The sequence below is a fragment of the Anastrepha obliqua genome, chromosome 6, assembly GCF_027943255.1.
Source record: "Anastrepha obliqua isolate idAnaObli1 chromosome 6, idAnaObli1_1.0, whole genome shotgun sequence".
NCBI classification, from domain to species: Eukaryota; Metazoa; Arthropoda; class Insecta; order Diptera; family Tephritidae; genus Anastrepha; species Anastrepha obliqua.
The window spans coordinates 13,973,913-13,984,280 of record NC_072897.1 but is presented as its reverse complement, the minus strand read 5'-3'; the positions used below and the strand labels follow the sequence as shown (position 1 = coordinate 13,984,280).

Below are 10,368 nucleotides of genomic sequence, written 5' to 3'. Positions count from 1 at the left end.
ATTGGTATCCGTGGAATCAGAGAATGTTAATGCAATGAGAAGGAGCAAATGTTAAATGACCTTTTTTCGAGTACTAATTTGTAGATTCATATTAAGGAATTTTCAAATTCAACTTTCCTCATTAGTGGGGTATTGCAGATATTTACCACGCAAGTGGAGGGTTTCTATATTTACTTACCACGCTAGGACAGGAATTCAGATTTTTTCTGCGTTTACCAAACTACTAAGGAATTCCATAAGATTTTTCGGCACACTACTAAGGAAATCGACTTATTTCATGCCCACAGCGAAGCGAATAAATTTGCGATTAAGAAGGCCGCGCGGCAGTTAATTTGTGGTGCAGAAGCTAAAGTCGGCGGAATTATTCATTTTGTTTTTTGGCACGTATTTAATTCAGATTCAAGTCCTAAAGTCATTTTTTCTTGCACATTTTTTTTACAATTCAAACCAGGAAAGTTTGGTAAAATTTTTGAGTTTATTTTAATCAAAATTTCTTTAAAATACTGTTTTTTTGTATTTCATAAATGGAAATTTCTTTTCGGTATAAAATAGTTCATACTAGATATGACCTGATTTTTATATAAATCAATCAAAACAGAAAATATGTACATATGTCTTGAATCTCTTTCATCAAATCCAAATTATATTGATGAGAAAATATCATTCTAATATCCGTCCAGAAAGCCAAACGCGCATACACACATACATATGCATATAATTACGCATACAAACTTTCAACTAACGCAGAATATGTGCATATAAAACTGCGAATCGAATAAATGAGTGATTTAGAAAAGTTCATTAGTAATTGTGGTTTAGCGCAATCGTGAAAGACGTGTCGTGTATGCAGTACATCGTCCCATATTTGACTGAGGTTTTTCTTTGTTCGATATTTTTATTTCATTTTTTATATTTGGTTTAATTAGAATTGATTTAAAATAGTGTATTCAGCTTTTCTAATACCTGTTTTTTATAAATTTATTTTCTAATATATATAAAATTATTCATACTTCTTTTGAATTGATTTATATGTAAAATGGCATTCATATATGTATGTATCTCTTCAGTCAAATCTGAACTACTTACATACACATATTGATGAGAAAATATTCTAATATTCCATCCAGGAAGCCTAACGCGCATACTCACATATGTGTGTAAATATATGTACAAACTACCACCATTCTAACAAACCCAGAACACAAGCTTCTTGCGCACACTTGACACAGGGCATGTAAAGAACAACAACCATTCGCTGTGGCCGCCTACTCCTTACCCTTCAGGAAAATACGGTTTATCTACAATACATATGCGGTTGTTCGCACACGATTCGCTAAAAATGCTAAAAAGGAATCCGCGCGATTTACGTTTTTAGCCGTTAACTGGCGTTAAAAAAAAAAAATACCAGTCTAACGGTTAGACGCGATAGAAGTGAAACCTTCCGTAAAACAAACTGAGAGAGAATGAGACGAAAGCAGCATTAGGGGCGGGATAATTATACGTTCATTATAATATTGCTATAAAGTTCATATTTTATTTTCTTCATTTTATTATTATTCATCCTCAATGTTTTCAATTTCAACAAATGATACGAGTGGCTTATGATAGCTAAAATATGATACAAATGCTTTGGTTTCGATGTTGTCAAAAAAATACCCAAACGGACCGAAGAAACAGACTTACAAATTTCTTCCATTTTCGTCTACTTGTATTCATATAAAAAATATGTCTCTTCCCACCAAAGCTAAATGTATTAGTATATTTCTTCTTGTATTTATTCAAGGCCGAAATCCCGGCGGTACTGCAATATCGGGCTAACCCGTGGCAGAGGTGGAGCAAGGCCCTAAAACACTCCGCCCATTTCCAAAAATCAGTTTAACATTTGTTGTCCTCCGATGGAGGATCTATCAGATGTTAAGCTGATAAGAACAGATAGATAAAGTGGGCTTTAAGACCGTTTTCCCCGGGTGGACATTTCCCCCCCGGGGTGATACATAAAAAATTCCCGCACTCTTTTCGAGAGTGACGGTTCGCTAGATATATTAAAATCAGCTTAACATTAGTTGTCCTCCGATGGAGGATCTATCAGATGTTAAGCTGATACACTTTGATCTTAGCCATAAGGCCGAGAAGCGATAACCATACACAACCAACAAACTACCCTGTCAATACATTTTCTAATAAACCTTTTGAGAATTACACACTCACAAAAATTAATGTACGAAATATTTATACCGATTCACTTAAACTGACTTTCAGTATCTAAACCAAAAATAGAAAAGCCGAAAACCTGTTTTCAATAAATAATCAGAAATGTCCTACAATGCAAATTCCAAAAAAAAAAAACTTTTTTTTTTCTTGTGATTCGAACCAAGAATTTTGGATCGGAAGCTCACATTGCTAGCCGCTTGGCTATCGCGCCATGCTGTTGGCGCTGGCCTAAAAGTTATTTAGTTCGTCGCTACGTTTATATCAACATATAATATAACGCTTCGTAATATTGGATGAGAACTAATCAGTTGTTTTAACTTTTCAAATGCCTCGACATAGGTAGGGTCTTTTGAATTCACTTTTACGCCTTTTTTTTAATATTTTGTCATCGGTTGGGCCACTTTGGCGTAGTCTTTTACAAACTTCCTATAGTATCCTGTAAGACCCAGAAAGCTTTTGATCTGTTTTTCTGTTATTGGTATATCTAATTCTTGAATTACTTTTATTTTATTTGGATTGGGTTTTAGTCCTTCACTTGTCAAAATATGACCTAGAAATTCTGTTTCCTTCTTCATAAAATTACACTTGTCTATTTGTATTTTTAAATTTGCGTCCTCTAATACTTTGAAAATATCTGTTATTGCTTTTACATGTTCTTTTAGAGAAGTACTAAATATTAGGATGTCGTCCAGATAAACAACGCAGGTTCTGTTAATGAATTCGCGTAATGTTTCGTTCATAAGTCGTTGGAATGTCGCTGGGGCATTTTTCAGCCCAAACGGCATTCGTATAAATTCATATAGTCCGTGGGGTGTAACAAAAGCCGTCTTTTCTCTGTCTTTTTCTTCTATTAAAATTTGATGATATCCCTTAGCTAGATCTAAGGTTGTGAAGTATTGTGCTCTTCCTAGCTTATCCAGAATTGAGTCGATGTTTGGTAGTGGAAATTTATCATCTATTGTTATTTCATTTAATTTCCTATAATCCACTACTATCTTGTACTTTTTTTCTCCTGAATTATCTAACTTCTTTGGTACAACTATTAATGGGCTCTCATATCGAGAGCAGCTCTTCCTAATTATTCCCTGCTCCTACATTTCTTTAATTTGTATCTTCGTCCTTTCAATTTTGTCGCTTTACACCTGATTTTCGCATTTTCATTTACGTTAAATTCTTTAGGTGCGTCTGTTAACACTTCATATCTTATTATATCCTTTCCATTTATTGTACTGATTTCAATTGGTTTTGTAAGTAATATTTTCTTAAATTCTTTCATATCATTGTCTATTAAACTTATGTTTGCACCGGTATCTATTAGTGCATTATATTCTTTATTATTAATTGTTAACTTTACGTGGGGTAAGTAGTCTGAGGTTGTTCCCAAAAAAAAATGGTTTTGATTATTTGGGGTTTGTTTAAATTGACCTCCGTCGCATTTACATTCTTTTAGTTCAGAATTTTCTATTACTTCATTTAACTTATAGTTTTGTACATCATTTCTGGATTCCATGGGTGCGTTTAGGCTTTGCCTAGGTTGTTCCAAGCGATTTTGGCTGAAACATGATCTAGGGTGTCCTACCTGCCCGACCCTCTGGATATTGTGTATACCATAACGTTCTATATTATCAACGTCCATGGGTTCGTTTAGGTTTTGCCTAGGTTGATTCCATCTATTTTGGTTGAAATTTGGCCTAGGTTGTCCTACCTGCCCGAAACGCTGGAAGTTGCCTGATGGGTTATTATCCCTACTATTTTGAATTCTAAATCGTCCTGAATTATTATAATTATCATTATTATTATTATTATTATTATTATTATTATTATTTCGTGCCTGTTCAGTATTCTGTCTGAAATAACTTTGTCCTACATAATTTCGTTGATAGTGTCCCTGGTTGTTATTGTTATTCTTGTTTTGAGGTCGATTTTGCCTAAATATCCTGTCGTCATTAGTCTTAAATTTCCTGTATTCTAGCCTAATGCATGTATTTTCAAATCTCCTTTTGGTCAATATTTTTAATATGTCATTAATATTTCGTTCTTCGTAGATTTTATCTAATAGAGTCCCTTGTGTCATTTCTTTAATTGTGTTTACAAGTAAACTATCTATATTAGACAAATCAATCTCTGACTTATATTTAATGTTTTGTACTTCAATTATTAACTCACTCACCGAATTCACCTTTAAATTTGCTATCATTCTGTATAGTTGATGTGGTTCTACGCTTGGCCTATACCTCAGTTTTAACGTCTCCTTGATCTGTTGCCAGTTGTCCGTGTTGGGAATGTTTATGATGGTATCTTTCGCCTGCCCCTGGATTATTTTGTAAAATATTGTTCTTGTGGCTTCCTTCTTAATATTTTCATCTTGTATAGTTGATAGCAAGTACTCAATACTGCTGAAGAAACTGTTTACCGTTACTTCTCCTGTACCAGTAAAAGTTGGCAAGTGATTTATTGTTTTCAAAATGTTGTCTCTTCTGCTGCTGTCCTGTATATGGTGTTGTTCCAGGTTTTGCTGTTGTTGCTGTAACTGGTGTGTTTCTTGTTGTAGGTCTATGTATGCTTGGCGTAAGCGTTCTAATTGTTGATCCTTTCTGGCCAGTTCTTCGGCCACGCTGACGGATGCAATGTGAGCCTGTTCTTCCATTCCTCTCCGTTTGTCAAAGGATTGTTGCCTCTTGGAATACAGTTTTAGAAAAAAATATAGTGGTGTCTATTGTAAATATTCACTGCACTATAAAAATTTTTTATTTTTTTTTATTATTTTCGTAATGGGAACGGAAATGCAATAAATGCGAATTTGACATTATTTGTTAAAATTTATTATTTTCTTAATTCTTCTTTAAGTTACTTTTTGAAACGGTTGCAATTCTCAGAATTGCGACCGAAAAATAATAAATTAATTTTTTAATATTATTTACGGTATGGGAGCGGAAGTGCAACATATGTATACAGATTTCATTATTTCACTTAAGGTTCATATGTGTACATATTTGCTTACTTGCTAAAAATTGCTGATTATGTTTTAATAAAATATTGTTTATTCTCTGGAAAGTTTATGAATTGCGACATGTGCCGGAAATTGATATTTGGTTACTGCTATTGTCAATTTTATTTAAAAATTCTTCGAATTTATCAGGTACATTGGCTTTGAAATCAATGTAACTGTTTGTATATGTAACTCGCGCATTCAGAGGCACAGCATTGTGCCGAAAATTATGAATACTTAGATACCTTTTTAGACCTTTTGTATGAAGTGTAACTTATTATTTGGTATATGAATACTTATATTAATGTCGAGTGTTAAGTGTTAAAGCTTTGAAATAAAAAGTACATATTGATTGAAAAATTTTGAGACATCGGTCTCTTTTGTTATGAACAATACTGCACATCAACACAACTCGCAGAAGCTTCAGTGATTTCTTCAATATTAAATGTTTGGCACTTTGTGCTTCATGGGAAGGCTGAATGTCTGCACAGTAGCCTACAAAAAAACCGCACTCTTATTTTACAGTAAGTTTATTTCTTTGCTGCTAATATGCATATGCTTTTGTGCACTTTTTATCAATCGGAGAACCACATACGTAAAGGAATATGTTAACTTTATATTTATATACCACGCGAGAACTAAAAATAATGGTTTAGAAATTTTCCCTAGTATCGAAATGTCCGGGCCAGAACTTTTTCATATACTACTTGTCGTTTTTTTGTGCCTATTACTGTAGCTTTTGCGAACACTTGACTCACAGCAGCTGCGGCTGTCGAGCAGTTGGAACACATATTTTTATACATAGAAGCGTGCATACATATATACGGAGCCGCGGCCACTCGACATGACAAAAATTCAAGATTTCTCAAATATTGGAAAATAATTCCACGCGAAATATTCCAATATTGACTATTTTCGAATGGTCGCGAAAATTGGCATTTGGCGGCTCGTTTTATGAATGAAATTGAAATATGAGTTCGAACTTAGGAATGAACTTTTTGTTTTTGTTCTAAATTGTTCAGCGCCGTCGCCGATAGAATCATGGCCGCTGCGACTGCGTCTACGATTTTAGCTTCGGGCGACATGCGCATGCGAGGTATGTGTTTTTGTTGTGTTCTAGAACATTTTAGAATGTGTGGTGGCAAAGCGGCCATCGCGTTGCGCTTGCTGTTGCTTTTGCGTCTATCAAAGTATTGTGTTTTTGTAAGTACAATATTAGGAATATCGACTGGTGAAAGACAAAAGTACACATAAGCAAGAAGGGAGCGCTGTGCTCGCGCATATATCCATGAATGTATGAACGTGCATGGATGTAGTAACATATGAATACAATTATTTTGTAGGAAGTTTAGAAGGCAAGTAGGTATATATGTATGGATATATGCTAGGACATAAAGTGGGTATATATACATACATAGAGCAGAATTGTTTTTGCACTTGTAGGTAGGTAGGTAGGTAGGGTGGTTGTCGTAAGACACACTTAGACCTTCGGCAGGCCCATTGTGATACCACTGGAGCTTATCCTTACTCTACGTGTTCCCTCTCAAACCATCCGGTTGCTTTAATAAACGAGCAGAGCTTCGTTAGTTTTAGGTGGGCTATATCCGCTACATCGGTTAGAAATGCTGTATCGAGGGTGCGCAGCCTTCTCCTAGCTAGGCTTTCACACTCACATAAAAGGTGTCTGACTGTTTCCTCTTCTTCTGTATTTAGACAGCTTCTACAGAAATCAAAGTAAGGTAGTCCTAACCTTCTAGCGGGGCTGCCTATTAAACAATGACCTGTTAATACACCTATCATTTTTCTTATAGTTTCCCTGTTGAATCTTAGCAAGATCTTCGATCGACCGCTGTTCCAGTTCGGCCATGTCTGTCTGCTTAGTTCGCATGTTGTGAGGTTTTGCCAGATTGTATTTACCTTTTTGATGGTTTCCCTGTCTATAAGTAATTTACAAGTGGCTATAGGCATGGGTATCAGCGCCTTATCCGGTTCGAGATCGAGCGTTGTACCGGCTCTTGCAAGTTCATTCGCCTTACAATTTCCTGGAATGTCCCTGTGGCCTGGTACCCAGATAAGGTGCACCTTGTAGCACTTAGATACGTCATCTAGTAGTTTAAAACATTCTAGAACTGTTTTTGACGAGTGTGTTTTTGATTCCAGCGCTTTTATTGCTGCTTGACTGTCCGAGTAAATGAAGACTTCATTTGTGGATAATACTCTCGTTTTTATTTCTTTAAGCCCCTCTTTTATGGCAGTGACTTCCGCCTGAAATACACTGCTATGATCAGGTAAGCGGAATGATTGGCATACTCCGAGTTTGTCGGAGTAGACCCCTCCCCCTACTTTGTTATCCAGTTTTGAGCCATATGTGTAGATGTTTACTTCATTTATCTTAACAATGAGCCCGTTATCCCATTCCTCTTTGGAAGGAAATACTGTGACGAAGGATTTATACAAATTGATGTCCTTGGTCGTACAGAAATCCGTTGTGTTGGGAATGCAGGGGAATTGTTCTAAAATTGAGGAGTGTCCTCTTTGGTTCGTTCTGAGTAGGCCGATTTCTCTTAGTCTGAGAGTTGCTTTGGCAGCTGTTTGCTTACCGTACTGCTCTATTGGTAAAATGTTAAGCATGATATTTAGTGCATCTGTGGGTGTGGTTCTGAGGGCCCCGCAGATGCAAAGACTGGCCATTCTTTGTACGTGTGCCATGGTTCTTTTAATGTACAATTTATCTAAAGCTGGCCACTATACTAATATGCCGTATGTTAGGATAGGTCTGACAATTGCCGTGTAAAGCCAGTATACGATAGATGGGGAGAGACCCCAACTTAGTCCTATCAGCTGTTTACAAGAGTATAGTGCTATTGTCGGCCTTTTTACTCTATCTTCGACATTTGCCTTCCATGTTAGCTTTCGGTCTAGTATTAGACCTAAGTAGCGGGCCTCATCACTAAATGACAGTGCCGTTCCTCCTAGAGTCGGAGGAGTTATATTCGGTATTTTGTGTTTCCTGGTAAATAGGATTAGTTCAGTTTTATTGGGGTTGACGCTTAGCCCATTTGCTTTTGACCAGTTTTCAACCATATTTAGTAAATCCTGCATGACTTCTATGAGTGTATTGGGGAATTTCCCCCTTACTACCATTGCAACATCGTCCGCATATGCTACTACGTGTTGTCCTCTCTCCTCTAGGCTCTTTAGCAATGAGTTTAGTGCCAGCACCCATAGGAGAGGGGACAGCACGCCGCCTTGAGGTGTTCCTCTGCTAACTTTTTTCTTGATCTCTGAGGCCCCTAGGGTTGCGATCACAAATCTGCTCAAGAGCATGTTTTTGATGAACTCAACCAGAGCGCCAGAAATCCCGAAATCCATCAGTGCCTTTATTATGGTATCCGGTAGGATGTTGTTGAATGCGCCCTCGATATCTAGGAAGGCTACCAGTGTGAATTCTTTATTATACATTGACTTCTCGATTTCTGTAACAAGTGAGTTAAGTGCTGTTTCAGTTGATTTTCCTTTACAGTACGCATGTTGTGAGATGCTGAGCTTATTAGGGCTGATGTTAGCCCTAATATGTTTTTCTAAAATTCTTTCTAATGTCTTTAGCAGAAAGGAGGATAGGCTTATTGGCCTGAAATCCTTAGGTGTTGTGTGTGAACTTTTTCCCGCTTTAGGGATAAAGACCATTTTTACCTCTTTCCATATTGATGGGACACTTTTCAATTTCAGAGCGGCCTTAAATATGGCCGTCAACCACTCCATGATGTAGTTGAGTGAATGTTGTATTTGGGCCGGGAATAATCCATCTGCGCCCGGTGATTTGAGTGGTTTGAATGTGTTCACTGCCCAGGTTATCCTAGTTTCAGTGATTATTTCTTCAATGTCAGAATTTGATCTATCTGTACCATTGTCGATAACTACGTTAGATGATTCGTTGCAGGGAAAGTGTGTGTCCACTAGCAACTTCAAAGTTTCGTCACTCGAAGTAGTCCAACTCCTGTCCGGTTTTTGGAGGTATCCGGTGGGATTGTGTTTTTTTGAGAGGATTTTGCGCAGTCTGGAAGCCTCTGTGGTTCCTTCGATTTCTCCACAGAACGTTCTCCAACCAGACCTTTTCGCTTTCCTAACTTCTTTTTTGTAAATTTTTAGTTTACTGTAGTAGCAGTCCCAGTCTTTATTCTCTCGTGTCGCTTTCGCTCTATTAAACTGTTTTCTGCTGTCGTTTCTTAATGTAGACAGGTCTTCTGACCACCAGGGCGGCTTTTTCTTCCCCGTATACCTAATTAAAGGGCAAGCCTTATATAGTAGTAATATATTCAATAGTAATATGTTTGGAAATTGGAAGTCTTTCCTTAAGTTTCCGTTTATACATATGCCAGTTGGTCTTTTTCAAGTTCCTGTTGGCGGGCGGAGCCCGTGGGTTGTTTCCCCCAAATTTAATTTCTATGTAGCGATGATCGGAGTAAGAGTGTTCATTCAGAACCCTCCACTGCGTCATCTTTCCGTAAAGGGTTTGACTTGCCAGCGTAATATCAAGAACTTCTTGTCTATTGCGCATAATAAATGTAGGTTCGTTGCCTTTGTTACACACTAAAAGCTTACTACATATAATATAATTAAAGAGAGACTCACCTCGTTCGTTTGTATCCGAGCTCCCCTATATGGTATGGTGGGCATTGGCATCACCTCCTAGTACTAGTTTGCGGTTGTGAGCTTTGCAGTCTTCCACAAGGCTTCTTATTAGCGGCGACGGCAGTGGACCTGTGTCGTCTCCGGCAAAATAGAACGAGGTTAGCCAGGTGTTGCTTCCGCTCACTTCCCAGCTAACCGTCGTAGTATCTGCGTCACTGAAATTTTGAATCATAAATATATTAAGATGTACTTTTGCCATTATGCATGCTCTTTTATTACCTTCACAATTAGTCTTATATACTTTATAACCTGATGTCCTCAGACCGCAGATTTGCACTTGTTAGGAAGAAACACGTTCACTATGATGTTCTTGCGCTTGTGCATTATTGTTTTTCATATACAAATGTACATACATACATTGCTGTCGAATACATAAACTATAAATTGACATACAATATAAAATAAGTGTTGATTTATCTTAAACCGTTCTTTTTTTCTGAATGCAAATACCTCCTCACGGTAGGCAGGAAGCATCG

The 10,368-nt window shown here is 37.1% G+C and overlaps 2 pseudogenes; both read right to left on the bottom strand.

The window, feature by feature from the left end:
• Nucleotides 1–1,774: 1,774 nt before the first annotated feature.
• Nucleotides 1,775–1,946, bottom strand: LOC129250966 (U2 spliceosomal RNA; annotated as a pseudogene).
• Nucleotides 1,947–2,024: 78 nt separating this feature from the next.
• On the bottom strand, nt 2,025–2,137 carry LOC129251014 (U2 spliceosomal RNA; annotated as a pseudogene).
• Between the last annotated feature and the right edge of the window lie 8,231 nt (nt 2,138–10,368).